Here is a 19,875-nt window from a genome sequence, read left to right on the forward strand (position 1 = left end):
ATAGTGTCAACCATTCTTTCTAAATTACATTGGTACCTTAGATATGTCTTTAGTGCCCATCTGAAGCTCTGCATTGCCTGTCTATTTTTAGCCTGGCGTGCCAAGCCACTGTTGGAACATCTTGAAAGGGTGCTGTTTAAAATTAGCCAGGGCGGCACGTGCCCTATAGAAATGGAAGACACCTTGCAGCACTTGCATTGCAGGCGCACCACGCGGATAATGAATGGAAGTGCAAGGCGCCTGAGAGCAGGAAACTCATAATGCAAGCCCTTTCCTCTATTTGTTGCACAGATAATCCTGACAATAGACGGCACGGTGGACGGGGACATTTCTTCACAGCGCAGTGATATCAAAGTCTAGCCAAAAGCAGACATTAGGTCTGCTGCAGAAAATAGTTAAGCACCAGAAGGGAGCAGCACAATACCAGGGAACCCTCCCCTCACTTCCCTTGTCTGTTTGTGTCCCACCCAGAACGTATTCATAAAGATATTGGCTTCAATCCAGGAAGAGCGAAGACACTGGAGTTGCATTACGGTGACCTTCAACTCGTGCCTCGCAGTACATGTTATTTGATGGGCTTATTTTATCAACATCAATCGCCCAGATGCCTCCAGGTTAGGTGCGCTATACAAATGTCAAAATAAATAAATAAACAAATCACTATACGTTATTATTAGCATCAGCCGTTGCTTGCAAGACCACAGTTATAAGACAAAAATCAAATAAAACATATAGTAGCAACTAGGACATAGTGTATGATTTTTCAGCACTCTTGCAAAACTAAAATACTATTTCTCAAAAATAGAAAAAATAATCACTATATCCACATTGTCATGGCACGTCTAAGTAAGGAAGACATAGGGCCTTGTTATCTAAATAACTCCCCCTGCAACCAGAGTACTCCAAGGTGCAGAATAACATGATCAGAATGACAGAGTCATTTCTAGCACAGCCACACTTGTAGCAGCACTGTACAGCACCCACACCACCCTAAACAGTGTCCCTCTGTCCTGCCACTATATAGTTTTCTGCTCTAAGGTGGCCTGATTGCCTCCATCAGCTTGGGTGTAACCACTGACTCAAAGCACAGCAAGAGCATTCTCCTTAAGTGACAGGGGTGTTTGAGCATGCCCGCATGTTGACTGGAGAGATCCAGCTACAGTGCCATGAACTGCACTGTGTCCCCCCCGCTCCTCCCGCGTTCGGCTGCTTTTGATCAATTTACCACCCATTGGGGTTAATCTCTTTGGCCCTCATTATGAGGTTGCCAGTAGGCCACCGGTTTCCTCCACCTGAAATCCCAGTAATACCAGGATATTATACGCAGTGGCGGAACTGTAAGCTTCCATTCCCATGGAATACTGAAGCACTGGCATTGCTGTTAACGGTGCTAGTGCTTCAGTGATTGCTTTACCGGTAGGGCCCTGAACTACCAGCAGGTCAGGCCTGCCGGTAGTTCACAGCCCCTAGAGGCAAACACAGAGTGAGCCGGTCCGCAGAAGGTGCCCGGAACGTTGTTTCCAGCACTTTTTATCTGGACTGGCTCTCTCATAATATGGGCCTTGTCTTCTTGTAAAGTCTCTTCTTTTGAGTTGAGGGTATTTGGCACCGTTGAGGGGAACGTGATTTCCTATTAGTCAATGTATTAAAGTGGCATGAGTAAAAGATGTTGCATTTCCTCATAGTTGCATGGGAGAATGCCATGTTTCACAAAATCTAACTTTCCTGTGTTCAGAACAATGTTTATAATATAGTTGGATAGTTTCATAGAGCAGTCTGACATTCTGCTCACACAATACACTTCCGCCGTATTTATACAAATATATATATATGAGCTCAGCATGAGCTACTGAACATCTAGTTCTTAATACATCAATGGTGGAAATGTGCAAGGATTGTTGTCTGAAAAAATGAATATGCATGCTCACAGAACATGTCACATACACACCACATGAAAAGAGCTGATAAGCATAACATCAAAATCATTCAACACATAAATAAATACGTATATACTAAATACACAAATAAGTACATAGACTGAAATACTTACACAAATCTGTTGTTTTGTCATGTACGTGAAAAACGAAATATCATTTATTGTGTGTACTTGCTACATGATTACATTTTGGGATTTGCTTGCACTGGTTACACACCCTCCTTCGACCCTAAGTGTTCTCCCAACTCTCGCTTACTCCACTGGGTCAAGTGGTGTTCACTAGGATCACTTATTACCTAGAAACTATGCATTCTTCAATCTGGTGTCTGCCACCATCATTCTATCGAGAGGGAATTGATCGACGTCAATGCCTTACACTCCTCTTCTCAACATTCCCAGATCTTCATCATCCTCATTCGCCTGGATCTATCCCCTGTCTTTGGAAAAGTTAACCACCCTTCCCTCTTTCTATCCCCCCCAAAACCTTTAACTCCAGGAATTGCTCTCCCATGTATTACCTCCTACCCATACCTCTCTGATAATTCTTTTTCTATTCATTGAAGCACAGTCACGTCTGAATCATACCTTCTCCGGGATAGGTCCTATCCCATGACATTTTTACACTCTTCATCTTCTTCCTTGGTAAACATTCGAGCAGGGACGTCATTTGGGGGTCACCAGAGGTCGCAAGAGCGACTGCTGCTGATTGGCCAGCGACCTCTGTCAATCTCTTGCGACCTCTGGTGACCATCCAATCAGAGGAGGGGGCGTGGCCACAGCTTTCTTGCCGTACTGCGTGGTCCTCCACTTGCAAGATGTCCCCGGCGCTCCTTAGCTCCAGCGTTTCCAGCAACAAGGCCCGGTGAGTACACAGACTCAGGTGGCAGACAGTGGCTGTGTGTGAGACTGAGAGGTGGGTGGGGTCGGGTGTGTGCGTGGGGCTTGCTGTGGCATGTGTGTGGTCGGTGCTACTGGTGACCAGCCCTCGCCTGCGACTGCAGCGCCGCCACAGGCCCAGGCTGAGGTCCGGTGTGTGCCAGGTCGGGTGCCATGACACCACCAATGGTCCGGAATTCGCCTGCGACGGCCGCGGTGTTGCTGCAGGCCCTGCTGGGCCACAGGCAGACGGCACCGACTATGAGACATCAAAATAAAATGTTCTTCTAAATAAGTTTCTCATACATTCATAGTCAATGTTTTAATGTACAATGTCTGATGATAAATGCGGAAATCATTTCGTCTAAGATTTCACAAATCCGAAAAGAAACCGGTGGATGTCGCTAAGTAAGGCACACTTTTTGCAGCAAGGTTGATATTGGCGGTCCACGCTTATCATGAAAACCTCAAGGAGTCGTGTGTGTGTGTAGGTGGAGTGTGAGGGACATCAATGTTTTTCTAAAATACGTTTCAGCACCGCGCAACACCAGCTCTGCTAAAGGCAGATACTATGCCATTCAATCACCAATAAATAGCCCTTTTCAGTTCTTAGGAGAAGCACTAACAACGAATTTGTATAAGAAAAAAAAGGATTACACATTTTACATTCAAGTGCAATTTATTGATTTATGTATGTAATGTATTTCTATTTTACGGCAGTTTTGAAAACCTGACTGGATATTAATAAGTGAGTCATCGAGCCTAACGCTAAACCAGTCAACACACATGCCCACAACGGACCTTCTTACAAAAACTCCCCTCCATCAAAGATGACACCGGCACAGTGTGTTTCACCAACAGCCATGGTGGAACGCACAAGGAAGTGCATAACGCTATTTATTTTTTTTACCTCATCCACAATGACACGCTGTTCCCCCCTGCCGAAGGGAAACAGCTAGGGGAACGTGCAGTATCCAGGCTCCGGCATGGCCCAGAGAAAAGGGATTACATTTCCCAGAGTGCTCTGGTTGTGCAGGCACCTGGCAATTTCGGCCATGCAACGATCATTACACCAAGGCCATACGCTCCAGGGGTTTACAGCCCTGCATCTTTCCTGTGCCATTCCCTCTCCGACTCCGTGGTGTATCTACAGCGCAGCATTGCCTTCACACCCTGCTGTCGCTTGACAGCACACACTCTAATTTCTACTAGGGCCACCTTCACCCGCAGCTTTATTTTTCATCTTCATCACCTGCCATTAACACCCTCTCAGCATTTCATCCTGGCTCCTCATCTCAGCATTTCATCATGGTTCAACATCCTCGTCGCCATAAGCAACAGGTACCTTGACAATGCTACATGTGATGATCCATTCTTGGATGAAATGTCACAATACAGTGATATTGTAACCATATTTTTCGTAGTGTACTGAGGGATAATGCTTTATGAGGCCACTTCCTGTGATGTCGCGTGGGGGTGTGGACAAATGACATCACTTAATGTGATGTCCGTGGGGGCATGGTCAAATGACATCACTTCCTGTGATGTCACACATGGGGCGTGGTATTGTGATGTCACTTCCGCTACCCCTGGCATTTTAGTGAAATGACGTCCCTGCATTCGAGCCGTGTTTCTGGTGCTCACCTCTTTGTGAATGTTAACCACATCTTCTTCTCCTTCTCTTTTTCCTCCTGCACCCAAGACAATTCCCTGATGATAGCCAGCTGCCTCTCACCCGCCCATCACTGGATGATGCTTTGCTGTCTTATGTTGAAGGCTTCAAACACCAGAGTCATCTGTATTGCTTTCTCTAACAAGGCATACTTTGTGCGTTCCTCTTATTAATGCCGCCATGACCGTACACCCATTTGAAAGATTTGCAAACATAAAGTCTTGTTTTCAAGTTATCTTAATCTCCAGAACAATATCATCACTAAACCCTCTTGCTCCGGAATCAACATTGTCAACATCTGCAAGATACATTCCCTCCTACCTACCTTATCGGTTGCCAAAACTCTTATGACCACACTTGTCCCCTATTTCCTTATTTTTTTATTAATGTTTTATTGGTTAACCACATTTTCAACCTTTAACATATAGCAGAAAAAGAAAAGTACTTCCTTATTTGCTTATTTAAATATCCTTTAGTCTTTTCCCATTGTCAATCATCAGACCTGTATGTCCTTTAACAGTGTCTCTACAAATTTCAAGGCATCAATTGTTTGTCTAATTTTGTCAGCAGTTAGTAGCCTCTCCCAGTACTCTTCTTCCTCAGTGAAGTCACAATGCTGAAGATAGGCCCCCATGGCCTTTATTCTTTGCTCACTTCGAGAGGTACAGTTCAACATCAAATGTCTGATTGTTTCAAATGATTCCTGGTCTTTGCAGAAGCAACAGGTCACATCCTGAGGTTTAATCTGTTTTCTAATTAGCTGCACCTCTTTCTCTCTCTCTCTCTCTCTCTCTCTCTCGGGTAGAGTATTTAATCTGCATCGCAGAAATATGTCTCTATAATGAGGCGACGGGAATTTCCTCAAGTATGCTTGTAATTCAATTAGTTTTGTTCCCTTCCCATATGATGTTAGTGCAGAGTTTATTCGTACTTTTCAATTCTAAGATTTCTTCCCAATCTTTTTCTTGCAGAATCTTCTTAACCTTGTAGGGGTTTCCTTATAGAGTTTCTATCTCGATGTTGTATGTCTCAAGATATTCTTTACATCGTAATTTCCACCTCAAAAGGTTTTTATCCTTTGTCATTTAGGAGTTCATTAAAATCTGAAAGGGTACAGGAGGTGAGTCTAAGACACATTTCTGGAAAAGAGAGATGGATTTCCACATGACTATTGATGTAAACAATTGACGTCTTAATTTGTGTCTTATTGTGTTTAGTGACAGGGAGTTCGGCAACCTCAAAATCTTTCTCCAAAAGAAAGCCTTGCATATTCCCCATATTTCCCAATAGAGATTTAGGACTGCCTCGACTCCATACGTTAAAACTGCTACCACCTTTTGTTTGAAAAAGGTGAGCGTTGGAATCAAGGAGAAGGTCCCGTATCTACAATTGAGAGCTTTCCCGTGGTAGGTTAATTTCAGTAATTGTTCCTTGATAAACAGGTAATGACCTTGTTCGTTTACATTTTTATGAATCTGTATTCCAAGATAAATTATTGAATCAACCACTTCCAACTGTTGATTTTGAATAGTCCATTTAAAGGCTTTGATATTTTTCTGGTTGCCACATGCTGATTTCATTACTAAAACCATTGATTTCTGATTTCTTTGTGTTGATCTTCATGTCATTCCCGTCTAAATAGTTTTTAAATGCATCAAGTCGCTTCTGGGGTCCTATTGCAGTCAGATTAATAAACACCAGATCGTCCGCGTATAGGATCCACAGAATCACTCCTTCTTCCATCTTTGGTGGAAAGGCCCTGACATTCCTCTGTGATTCATTCATATCTGCCAAATAGAGTGCAAACAAGAAGGGTGCCATGGCACATCCTTGTTTAATTCTCTTGAAGTTATGAATCTTCCTGGTTGTGGAACCGTCTCTTGATAGTTGAAACTGTATGGTCGTGTCCGTGTAGAGGGCTTGTATGGCTTCTAGAAGGTCCTCTGGGCATTTCCATCCCTTTAATTTAGCCCACAAGAGTTTGCGGCTAATCCCATCGAACGCTTGTTCTAGGTCAATGAAACCAAAATAGATTTATCCCTTGTATTCTATGGCTCGCTGTTTCAACAAGTTCAGAATGAATAAATACGGTAATGTGCCCACTCCGCTTATGAAGGCCGTGTGCCGTTTGCCCAAAATGTCCGCCTTCATGGCCCAACCTTTTAGATCTCATAGAAAGATTGACGCAACAAGTTTGCCAATAGAGTCAAGTAAGGCTATTGGCCTGTAGTTTCTAGGTTCACCACGGTCCTCTATGGCTTTGACTACTGCTCCGATCTCCTTCAAGTCCTTCCAGGCTTCTCCTTTCCGCAACTTTGCCACACTCACCTTCTACTTTCAACCTTACTGCTACTCCACCTGTCCCCACTGCCTTCATTCCTGCTGATTATCCACACAAAAGCAATACCCACTACAATCCTCTCATCCTGGCCTTCAAATATTTTCATTGCCATCCCACCCTTTCTGGCATCTTCCCTTTACTTCTACACTCTCATTGAACCTTAAGGGCTATCATCCTCTTCAATGTATCTGTCATTTATGCCACTGTTTGCCCTCTCAATGTTACTCTTTCTCCCTGTTATGCCTGTTCCGCTGTAAATCCCTTGCTCCATACCTACACAAATGATTATTCTGTGTTTTGAAAGACTTTCTGTTGAAAGTCTACAGTTTGGTGATGCACTTTTGTCCAAACCAAGCAATTACACATGCAAATACATGTTTTCCCCGCTTTATTGTGCATTTGGTTAAAATAAGAAAACTAAGCGCATTTACATAAAATCACATTTCCATATATTTAAAAAAGGCAAGAAAAGGCCAACAAAATAATCACATTTCCATATCTAATTTAAGCACTTTAAAGTATTAAAAATCTATACGTATGTAAATAATTCATTGAAGAAACAATTTTTAGTTCATCATTTGTGAAAAAGAAAAATCTATTTTTAATAGAGCTTATCCTCGTCCTCAAGGGACACCTGGCATTAATGGCAGTGCCATCTTCCATACATGGAAGGCTGCGACTGTGATCACCAACGATGAGGCTCCGTATAAGGTACTCCAAAAATGATCAGTACTAATACCATCTATTTCCTCTACAAATTTCCCATAAATAATCCTGTAGGAGTTAATTAGAACTGGACACTTTGTCAGTATGTGATGATCTGTTTGTTTTTTTTTTTAACTTTAGTTTTTATTAGCATTTTTAGATATAGCAAACACATTCAAGAACCCAGGGAAACCCCCCCACCCCCCATCCCCCCACCTTAACCCCCTGCCCTCCCCCTTACCCTGTGTCCAAAAACCTATATTTGCCTTGGGAGAATGTCAATGTTCAGTCCTTCGTCTTTACCGTGGAGATGATGCGATTTGTGGCCTTTCATCTGATGGTCAGATGCTCTTTTCCCTAGGTCGTGGGTTCCCTGGCGTGTTGTCTCACCTTTCGGGGTCCGTCCTGGCTCGTTCAGGTCGGAAGCCTGGCGTCAATATCAATGAACGTCCCAGCCCCAAGACTGCTGTACACCATACCAGTTTGTGAGGAACGTGCTGCTTTCTTTGTTCACCTTTGCAGTTAGTTTGTCCATCAAGAACATATTTTTCACTTTTAGCAGCCAGTCCTCTTTGGAGGGCTGCTCGGGGCTTTTCCACTTCTGGGCAAGGGCCACTCTGCCTACCCTCAGCATGGTTTCCCACATCCTAGGGTATTGATATATAGCTCTGTTTCCTCCAGGGGGAGACCCAACAACATTGTTAAGGGATTCAGTGGCAAAAGTTCTTCTATTACCTCTGCCATCCAATCCCGCACTGAACCCCAGTAGTCCTGAACTTTCGGGCACAGCCACCACATGTGTCCTCTGGTGCCAGGCTGTCCGCATCCTCTCGGACACCTAGGCGAGACCCTCGTGCACATCCTCGACAACTTCGCGGGGTCCCTGTGCCACCCCTGTAGCACCTTAAAGTTATGCTCCATGTCCGAGGCGAACAAATTTCTGTGAAATGCTATCTTGAAGATTCTGGCCCAGGAGTCCTCGGAGATCTCTTCCCCTGCTAGTTTGTTCCAAAACATACAAAAGTTTCTTCTGCCTTGAAGGTCGTAGGTGTTTAAGATTTTATACATGTTGGACACCGCCCCTTTCCTTGAGGTCGCCAGATCGAGTAGTTTTTCGAAGGGGGTCAGCTGTCTCCTCAAGTTCGGACCCCATGACGGGTTGCAGAGGATGCCCTTCAGGCAGAGGTATTCGAAGATGGACAGTGAATCTCTTCTGAGAGCGTCCCTGAGGTCCTGGTATGTTAGGAATTCCCCCTCTCTGAACAACTGCCCCGCCCATTCCATTCCCTTGTCCGACCATTCCTGAGAGTGCCGGAACCCCCTGCCTCCCAGTCTAAGGGGGTGGCCCCAGACAGAGGTCATCGGGGACGGCCAGGTGGTGAGGTGAGCAGTCCGGGGGCCCTCTCTCCAGATGTCCCAGAGGACTCCCAGGGTCGGGTGGGACCTTAAGTGTTCAGGGATTGACCCGGGAGGGGCCCACAAGAGGAATTGTACTTCAGGGGATGGGCGTCCATGTCTTCCAGGTATGTCCAATACGTCCCCATTCCCTCTTTCATGTGCTCCATAAGGACGCGCAGTTGGGCGGCACAAAAGTAGAGGTAAAGATCCGGGAGCCCAAATCCCCCCTCCTCCCTAGGCAGAGACAAGGTGGTCCTTCTTATTCTCTGGGTTTTCCCCTGCCACACAAAGTCTCGGACCCCCTTTTGTAGCTCTCTAAGAGTCTGAGCGGAGATGTTGGTTAGGAGAGCCGTGAAAAGGTAGATAAGCCGTGGTAATACATTCATTTTTACTTTAGTCATTCGGCCATACCACAATAGGGTCATCTTGTCCCATCTCCTCAAATCTGATTTGATCTCTGCCATCATGGGGTCATAGTTAGCGGCGCTCAATTTCGATATGTCTCTGGTGAGAAGTACTCCCAGGTACCGCACAGCGGCCTTCTCCACTTTGATCCCGTGAAACCAGTCTAGCGGGTCGAGCCCCAGGTCTATTGTCCTCATAGGGAGCAGGACAGATTTAGCAGCGTTTATCTTCAGGTCTGAGAAGCGACCAAACGCGGCCACCAATGCAAAGAAGGGGGGAAGTGATGCGCTAGGGTCCACCAGATATGCCAGGATGTCATCTGCAAACAGGGAAAGTTTGAATTCAACGTCCCCCCTTCTGATCCCCCTGATGTCCGGGTGAGCTCTAATTGCTATTGCCAATGCCTCCATCGTGAGGACGTATATCAGGGGGGAGAGAAGGCAGCCCTGCCTTGTCCCTCCGGAGAGGGCAAATGGTTCGGACAGGCTCCCATTCACCTGTACCCTTGCCGTGGGTGCCCTGTAGAGGGTGGTCACCCAGCTCATGATGTGTGACCCGAAGCCCATCCTCTGGAGGAGGAGCCCCATGTATCGCCACTCGACCCTGTCAAATGCCTTCTCCGAGTCCAGGGAAAGGACACATGCTTTTAGCCCCGACCTCTGGGCAAAGTGGAGGAGGTCTATTGTCTTGCGTATATTATCCGACCCTTGCCTTCCCGTAATAAAGCCCACTTGGTCACCATGGATTAGCTTTGGCATAATTCCCTCCATCCGCCTCCCCACCACCTTGGCCAGAATCTTGACGTCAATATTTAACAGAGATATGGGTCGGTATGAGGAGCATTCCGCGGGGTCCCTCCCCTCCTTGGGCAGAACTGCTATTATGGCCCCCATCATGGACTCGGGGAGGATGCCGTCCACCAGGACAGCATTGAAGACTCTCGCCAGGGCCAGGGTGGAGCGGAATCTTTTATAGAAATAGACAGTGAAGCTGTCATCCCCAGGGGAGCTTCCCACCTTCATCCCGCCTATCACCTTATCAATCTCATCCTCTGTCACCGGGCCCTCTAACCCCTCTGCCATCTCCCGCGAGAGGGATGGGATTTGTATGGAGTTTAGGAAATTCTCTATCTGGGAATCGTCCCCCTCGTATTCCGAGGAGTAGAGGGTTCTGTAGTATTGGCGAAAGGCCTCTCCTATGTGGGAGGAGTCGCGGCCGAGATGTCCCTGGATATCCCTCACCACCTTCACCCTTCTACTTCTCTGGACTTCCCTTAGCTTCCAGGCTAGGATTTTATCGGCTTTGTCCCCTTTCTCATAGTATTTCTGTTTCACCATTAAGAGGCTCCTCTCGGTTTTGTGTAGGAGCAGATCTTTTAGTTGAAGACTGTAGTCCTCCAGTGCAGCCACACGGTCATGCTCTACAGCTTGGTCCGGGGAGCCCCCCGGCTGGAGACAGGCTATTTTACCCCGCAGGGCTTTCTCCTGGGCTTCCCTCTCCTTCTTCTTCATGGAGCCTATTTTTATGAGGACTCCCTGTAGGGTTGCCTTGAAGGCGTCCCAAAGTGTGTGCATGGCCACCTCTCCATTATTGTTAAACTAAAAAAACTCTGTTATGGAGTCGAGGATTTCCTGGGCCAGTACCTCATCTCTTAATAGGGCATCATTACATTTCCAGCACCCTCTACGTTCTTCACCCCAACTCAGCGCTAAGGTGATTCGGACTATGTCGTGGTCCGACCAGGGGACTGAGTCTATCCCATAGCCCGCTACACATGGGGTGAGGACCTCATCTACCAAGATGTGGTCTATTCTCGAGAACGAGTTATGAATAGTTGAGTAATAGGAGAAGGAGAGGGTCCCCACCCTGGGAGATGGGATCGTATCCGACAATCCCAGGTCTCTGTTAACCATCTGGAAGTGCTGCGCCATGACCTCATCCGTGTGTCTGAGGTACTGGGGGCCAACCCGTCTTCTGTCTATAGTTGGGTCTAGGACCATGTTGAAATCTCCCCCACCACCAGTGGGCCCTGTACGAACAGCCTCAATTTGTCCCCTCCCAGAATTGGGCCTGGCCTTCGTTAGGACAATACACTACCGCTAGCGTCAAGGGGGACCCCTGCAAGGAACCTCGAACCATCAGGTACCGACCCTCGGGGTCTCTCTGGATGGCCTCCTTTTCGAAGACCGTATCGCTCGCCACCAATATGGCCACTCCTTTTTTATTGGTCTTGTGGGAAGCATGAATCCCCCTCGCATTCTGGGCTCTTTTCCCTTTGCCCAGTGTGTCTCCTGCAGAAAGAGCAGGTCAAGATTCGCCCTCCTAAACTCCCTATGGACCAGGGACCTCTTCGTGGGGGTGTTCAGCCCCCGCACATTGAGGGTGCCCACACCCAGGGCCGGCCAGGCATCAGCCATGGTCTGTGTTTTCCTCTCTGTTAGCCACTGTCATCGCATCATTACTCCCTTCTAGCTCCCCTTGTTTCATCTTTTGGACACTTTCGGAACCTTCCCCCATCTGCCCCCCACACCCTTTCCCCAGCAAACAAACCCCAACTGATTTGTACTCCTCCTCCCCCCACCCCGGCGTCCAGCCAGATAGTTCCGCCATTTCTGGCATTTTGGCCAGACCCCCAGCCCGCCTTCTATGGCCGGGCAATCTTTTCATAAACACCTATTTTCTTGAGCCCCCCCTCCCCTCGTCCCCCCGGTTGGCCCCACCATACTTGCATTGCTAGGGGATTCAGGGAACTATTTAGACTGCAGTTTCTCATTTCCAGACCAACAGGTGGTCATGCCCCATTGCACGACCCCATGGTCTGAGCTCCCGTGCCGAACTCGGCCGGGATACCAGGCGTTCATCCCTCGGAGTCATTCCGTTCTCCTTCCTTTGTCAGGGAGGGAGTGTTCATCTTCCTGAATTTCCTTAGGCCAGATTTCTTTCTTCTTTCACTCGACGGGCCCTGGCCTTTCACTCCACCCAGGACGGGTCCAGTTGGCCCCCTCCGAGGGGCCGGGTCCGTCACGTAGTCCTGGATGGCCCCTTTGATATCCTCTTTATTGGTCAACGTCGTCCGCTGACCCAGGTATTCGAAGGTTAGAGAGAAGGGGTAGCCCCATCTGTATCGTACCCCCTTTCTTTTAACAGATGTGTGAGGGGGCGACACATCCTGCGCTTGGCCAACGTATATGCGGAGAGGTCCTGGAAGATGGAGACCTGGGAGTTATTATACGTGACTTCCAGAGCTTTTCTGGTGGCCTCCAGCACCCGTGTCTTGTCGGCATAATAGTGGAACCGGACCAGAATCGATCGAGGTCCACCCGCCCGTCCTCCCACCCTATGCACCCGGTCAAATATGAATTCAGTGGTCATCTCATCTCCGAAGAGGAGGGCAATAATGTCTCGCACCACTCGGGTGACCTCTCTCTCCGTCTCCCCCTCTGCCTCAGGAACCCCAAAGAATCTGAGGTTGTTTCTCCGTTCCCTGTTTTCAAAATCGTCCATTTGTCTCGATCTCTCCTCCTCCCGTCTTTCAAGGGCAGATAGCCTCATGTCCATCTCCGCCTCCAGGGTCGCTGAGGATGACTGGCTAGATTCCACCTGAAGGAGCCTATCCTCCACTTTGTCTATTCTTTGGCCCATTTTATCGAACTTTTGGGCAAAGTCGGAGCGCATGTCCTGTAGAATGGAGGCGAAGCCCCTTTCCATTGCCTCCGCCGAGGGCGCAGAGGCTTCAGACTTGGCCATTGGACTGTAGTGGGGTGGGCTGAGAGCGCGGGGCCTGGATTCTTGGTAACGGTATTTTTGTAGCTTCCTCTGCCAGCCCATCTGATTGCCCGGCTTACCGTTAAGTGTGCTTCGCTCCTGCGGGGGCTACAGAGTCACCTGGCGGGTCCACTGATAACTCGCTCTCCCCTCCCCGGGCCTCCCGGGTGCCCGAGTGAATGCTGTCGGGCAGACACACACCCCACCAGCCTCCAGCGGGGGCCTCACACCCAGAGCAGGGGTCTTCGGGGGTCCTCTGCGCACTCCAGGGAGGCGGGGCGCCTCGTTCCCTCCGGGGTGGGGAGCCGATGCTCTGACCCGCCTGTGGTAATGGTGGTCGTCGGACCCGGGGAAAGGCGGGAGGGGCCCCTCCTCTGCGGATCCCCCGTGGTTCACCCTGCCCAATCGGGAGCCGCAGGAGAGGGTCGTCGCCGCACCCGCAGGTGTTGGACTCGGTCCGCGGAGGGAGACGGCTTTGCTGCTCTTCAGGCCTCTCGCGTGGGGCTCCAGGCACGGCGCGGAAGCAGGCCTCTGGATTAGGCGGCCTACGTCTCTTCCCCCACCCAACTCTCCGGAGGCAGTTTTGCCGCCGAGGCCGCGGCTCTGGATCTCAGCCTTCCGGGGGGCTACCGATGCTGCTGTTTTTCTCGGTGGGGGCCCCGGGGGTTAACTGCCCGTGTCGGCTCCTTCGTTCTCAGTGGGGGGATCTCGGGGGGGGGCTCAATCCCAAGTTCGACCTGGCTGTTGGCGGAGCGCGGGTTTCAGGCTGCCATTGCCTGTGCGCCCCCTGGTGGCCTCCGTGATGATCTGTTTTAATGTCCTCTCCACATAGATGACAGAGTCTTAGGGCTGTTGGTATCTTATACCAAGCCCCCCGATACTCCCAAGTAGGCAGTATGTTCAGGCAAAGGTAAATTATAAAGCATCTCAGCTCCAGATCACCAGGCTTTGTGGATATCTGCGGATATCTGATTAGGTTTAAAGCCTGTGAAGCATAGCAATTTTTTCCCGTCAGTTCTTTCAGGTTATGAATTCTTTACCAATCTTTTACTTTGATTGGTTTTAAAATGGTCTCTATGTTTTGAAGTGAAATGGCAAGTTTCAGTGGTATGTCCAGCGCTCTTAAGAGGTACGTTTCTGAGTGTGCTAGTTCACAAATGAAAAGCGTGCCCTTCTGTGCCTTATTATCAGCACCCAAAAGGACATGCAGTTCATTAATGTCCTCTTTAGAGGCAATTAATCTAAGGTATAGAATGGTGCGTTGGGCAAGCCAAATGGAAGATAGGAAAGATACCCTAAATTCCATTCTTAGTGCTTCAATGGACATCGAGCACCGCAGGTTCATGGTGGAGCCCTCTATGTTGTTTCCTCCCTTGAGGCTAACATAGCGCTTGATGGCAAACTATTTCTTCCATATCTTGTTACTTATATAATCCCCTATAAAATGAGCCGAAGGGTTTAATGTCAGAGGAAATCCCAGATAGACATAAGTATCAACTACTTCCAGAGGAGCCGGAGCCATCTTCCAAATGAATCCTGAGTTCTTCGGTATGGACCCACCTAAAAACATGAATTTAATTTTGTTGGTGCTAATGGTCATGTGGTTGGCATTTGCTAAGGTCAATAATGCGTAATGTGTCTGAATTGTATGACTGTGAGATGTACTTCATCCATTGGGCTTCAGATTTGGGATTTAGTTCAGTTGGAGCGTTACCAGCCATGTGCTCTCTAAAGTGTAACCAAGATCTGCGGCTGTCGTTGGTTTTAAGTAAATGTGACATGGTGATACAGTTAATTCTACTCCGCGGGTGTCTATGCTGCCTAAGCCAATTTTTGTATCGAGTTGCTAGGGTTAATAACATGGTCTGTTTCACATGTAAATGTGTATGTGGGCCTTACAAAGTAGTGTAGGGGAATGTTTAAAAGAAAGGAAAGAAGTGTCACCAAATGATAAGTCAGGATGGTAGGGCTGGGTTCTCCCTTCCCCATGTGTTTAGCACGGGGCAAGGCAGGACCTTTGAGCACAGAACACTCCTGGTCCTCACCAGCACGAGGTTGCAGTTCCTTCCACCAATGCCAGGACCTTCTGTGGCCAAGTCTATTTCCTGCAAAGTCTCTTGCCTTAGAAGGCCGGCTGAACCAAATAAACAAACAAAAATTCCTTTGGTAATCTTTCACATTGGGTGATTGATCTTCGCCCCTTTGGATCATCCTTAGCTGGGGGCTTTGATCCCTCTTGCAATGTTGGCCTCCTTCAATAAGGTTCACTATGGCCTTTCACTCACAAACGTATCATTCAGAAGTCTCAATGACTTTGTAAACAACTATCCATTGTGGACATCCCTCAGCCGGATTCACACTTGTCATCACAATGTTCACAGGTACATCACTGTTGGGTTCACATTTGTCAATCACACAGTTCATTCATTTTGGCATCCCTCTGTCAGGTTCACGTTTTCCAGTTTTACATTTCATTCAGTTTGGTATCCTTCTGTCTGGTTCACCTTTGCCAGTTTTACAGTACATTTAGTTTGGCATCCCTCTGTCGGGTTCACATTTGCCTTTCTCCAATATGTCAAAGAGTTTTGAGTGTATGAGGGGTTTTGCTCGACCCTCGTAAGACCACTATGACACTTCTCTCTGGCCTCTCTTAAGGCCTCTTAGATTTCATAGTTTCAACAAAGCAAAAACACAACCCAAAAAAGACTTCAGTTAGAGTCCTTTGAATAAGAGCCCTGCAATGCCTGACCACTCTGCTTTAGAACCTTTAACTGGGGTTATTTTAAAGTTCATTACACAAGTTCTTTATTCAACAAGGTCGTCACCTGCCACCTTGGGCCCAGCACAGTTCGGTTTTACTATCTATCTTCTTTGACTCACCAGCTGTGCTGAACTGTTAGCGTTTTCTTGTCTTGTGATTCGAGGACAGCACCACAGCAGCAAGCACTTCCTCCCGCTTTGGCGATCAGCGCGGGGAGCCCTGTGTGCCATTGACACCTGTCACACCACACACCAGATGGACTTCCGGTGCTATGATTTCCCTTTCGGAGGCTTTGTGGGTCTGAGCTGAAGAGGGCAAGGGCAGTTTCCCCTTCCTCATCCCTCCAGGACTCGCCACCATTCTCCTCCATTGGAACTCCCAGTCCGGTACAGCTGTTTCCTCATGCGTTCGGCCTTGCTCAAAGTGTGCTCTCATGCTCCGCCTTTTATCCCTGTTGGGAAGGGAAAGGGCAGTCAGGTATGCGTAGTATTGGTCAATTGCCTGACTCTGCCTGACCCTTGTGTTGGGACACGTCAGGTAAACAGGTAAACAGCTCTGGTGTTAGTCCATTGTCTTTCACAGTGCAGGAAAGTGTTTGTGTCAGAAAAGGGGGTGTAGAGCTTCTAAGTACCCCAGGGGTAGGATGGGGAAAAGGTGTTAAGGGAAGGGGGTACAGCATTTCACCCATTGGTGTCCCACTTCCACTCCCCATGGACCCCCCATTCAGGTGACCCTCCCACCCTGGTCCACCCCCAGGATCTGGATCCAATATTGATGGCCGTATCCTGGCCACCTGGATGACACATCCCTTGGGACTAGCGGGTGAGACACCTTCAGGTTTCTCACATAACAAAGAACCAACATCCCCTCATTCTATTCAGCACTTACGCTACATCGCCTTCACCTTGAAGGAGAACACCTCTCTTGTACAAAATAGCACCCCTAAATGTTGCCTAGCTGCCACTACTCAAATTGATCTCACCTACCCGCAATCATCCCTACTCTAGTGTCTGAATAGATGTCCTACAAGTTTATCCCTCTTTTACATACTGCTTCAACCACCATCACCACCAAGTACCTGAATGCAACAATCCAGTCTACTTTTGAATACTCTATGAGCATTTTTGCTCGAGGCTCATGTGTACTCCTTAATGCACGCCAACACAAATCCAAGGAAGCAAATCTGGCCAGAATCTAAAGCGGTTGTTCTTTCATGATTTGAGATGCAACCTGGTCATTTGGGAAAGGGATCTGCAATTTCAGGTGAATTATGTAGTAAGCAGATCGCATACAAAACGACTTGGTTGGTGTTAGCATGCAATTCCTTCAGTTCTCTGTCACTTGAATTAAAGTCACAGAAACAAATATAGTTCCTATACATGTACCACATGTTCTCATGAGTCAGGTGCTGTCAAAAAGACAGATCGGTTCTGTTCATGCTGTATTGTGTGAAAACAATGATCATTACTTATATGCAGTATTTATAGAATATCCATTTAGGAATGATACATGTAAAACATTTTTAATGAATTTTAATTTTCTGAAACTCAAGATGCAAATGATTTTGAGCAATTCATCTGTTGGGTACAGTTAATTTCCAGCATGCTGGCAAAAGTAAAGGTACAAAAAGTGTGTTCTACCCCTCCCTTTCTGCACCCCTCTCCCTCACCTTTTGTTTTTCTCAGGCTCTACCATAAATGCTGTATTTGTGTGTGTTTTTGTAAAGCCCACATTTCTGGAAATCAAGCCAATAGATTTTATTTCCCATTACAGTATTTTAGGGATACCGGAATTGCACCACAAGCCAGCATCAAAAGTGTGTTCATTGATGAAAAAACATTTCAGGAAAGTGGGGGTACTGACTGCCACTGATACCCCTCAAATGCCAAAGTGCTTTCTACGTCAAAGTGAATGAGACGGTTCCTGCAAAACTCACACCACCCGAATGTTGGGGTGGTTGAAATCCCACAAACGTTTAGGACATCCCGGGTGGTTCCGCGAGTTAACCTTGTTGTTACAGGTTAGGGTCCTGAGAGGCATGGCGGCCTCATGCTACCCCCCAAAGCCCCATGGCTTATCCCACTGACACACTGAGGCTTGGCAGTCTTTTGCATGGCATTTGGACATATTAAACTGTTCTTCTTCTTCTTTCCAGCACTCTTTTGCATGAAAAGAAAAGTGATTAAAAACATTTCTAAGGCACTGCGAAGTGGTTCAGGGTGGTGAAGAGGATGGGGGGTGCATGGGGCAGTACAGGAGTAAACGGTCTGGTTTGCCTCCACAAAGTATCCCATAGAATTTCACAGTTCACCACACCCTTGGGATAGAGACCATCAGAGTTTAGGAGGTCACCTGTAGGGGTGTTCAAGCACCACTACCTCCAAGAATCAATACTACCAGAGCACTGCCACATCCACTGTGGTGCCTAGAACACAGACTGCTGTGTGATGCAACTATCCCCACCTGCCCCCCCCCCCCTCCAGTCAACAGTGTTGGATGTTAGTGCATTGTATTAAAACACTTCAGCAGCAAGACTCCAACCGGCTGAGCTATTTGCACAGGAATAAATCTGTGACCTGAAGTAGGACTTTTACAGGGCTCAGGGCAAAATAAATGCAAACCTCTCATATCAGATTTTTGACGGCCTCGATTTTTGTAGATTTATGCCTGAGATAGGAATTTTGCCAGAGGTTTTGGTAAAGATGTCAGCATACCAATTGATGCCACATACATAACCCAACCAGAGGAGAAACTTTGCTGAAAAGATTGGGGGGGTTGACTGAAAGTTGTCAGACAGTTAAAATGGGATGGGGTGAAGGAAGGGGGTGGGGCAAGTGAGGGGGCAATCCTCCAGGAAATCTTGGCATGACGTGTTTAAGGTAGTGTGTTTCTGGTGATGGCCTTTCTGGTGCAAGTGGTTGCATTAGCCTTCCAAGATCTTTGGCATAATGAGATTGCTCAGTCGGTGCAGCACATGTGATTATCATGCATGTATGGCCCTGCACCCCCACCTGAGTGAGGACCCGGCTGTGGTGGACAGTGTGAGGTGCTGGCACTGGTGCACTCAGAGATGATATAAGAAGCTGTCACAGGTGGCAGAGTGGTGCATCTGGAAGTTGGACAATGTGAGCAATTAAATCTCCATTGCCGTTTTGATAGCTGTTGTGGGTGAATTTGCTTTTTACATGTTGTTATGTTATGCTACTCATATTTGAACCATGCACTGCTGCCATTTGCATGGCCTCTGTGCCTTCTAGTAGATCGAGGAGAGAGTGGGATTGGCTAGTTTAGGTGGGTGAGATGCAAAGTGCAACACAGGTTCGCTGATGTGTTGATGTGTGCAATTCAGAGGTACACAAGTAATGCGTGTGGATCTTTTTCTAGGTAATGTGTGTCAAGGGCACAGAGGCCTGAGTTGTTGGTGAATGGATGTTGTTTTGCACATGGCTCAATTTGCCGAACCTATATTAACTGCATATCAATGAAGCATGGTGCTTGGGATGCTTAGGCTATTAATAGTGAAGGCCATGTGCTTAAGCCATATGTTGAACATATTCTGATGGAAGATTGAATTAAAAGAAAGGAAATGCAACCTGCAAATGTATAGGAGCCAATCAGGGAGCAAAGAACATATATGAAGCAACATATAGCTGGGTTATCGCCCCAACCTCCTATGCGCAGGTGATCGCCCTTGCCCATACTCCTGCCCAGATGCCCACACTCTCCCTCAGCCTAATGCACTGCCTCAAGTTGGCTGCAATGAAAATTGAAAAGGACTACATGTTGTGCTCTTTTTCAATTTTGCTCGGCAGCCATCTTTGTTTGGCCACGTTAATTTGTGAGACATCACACGTGTGTTTTGTTTTTTCACAAATGAAAATCCTTTCCATCATCTTCCTTCGGGTACTAAAAGCAATCATGCCTTCAGTGGTGGGCTTTAGCCGGATTGTGATGGCTGACAACCATTATAGGCCCTCGTACACACGGGCCTATTAACTTGCATGGTGTGCCATTAC

The sequence above is a fragment of the Ambystoma mexicanum genome, chromosome 10 (assembly GCF_040938575.1).
Source record: "Ambystoma mexicanum isolate Mex_15411 chromosome 10, UKY_AmexF1_1, whole genome shotgun sequence".
Taxonomy (NCBI): Eukaryota; Metazoa; Chordata; class Amphibia; order Caudata; family Ambystomatidae; genus Ambystoma; species Ambystoma mexicanum.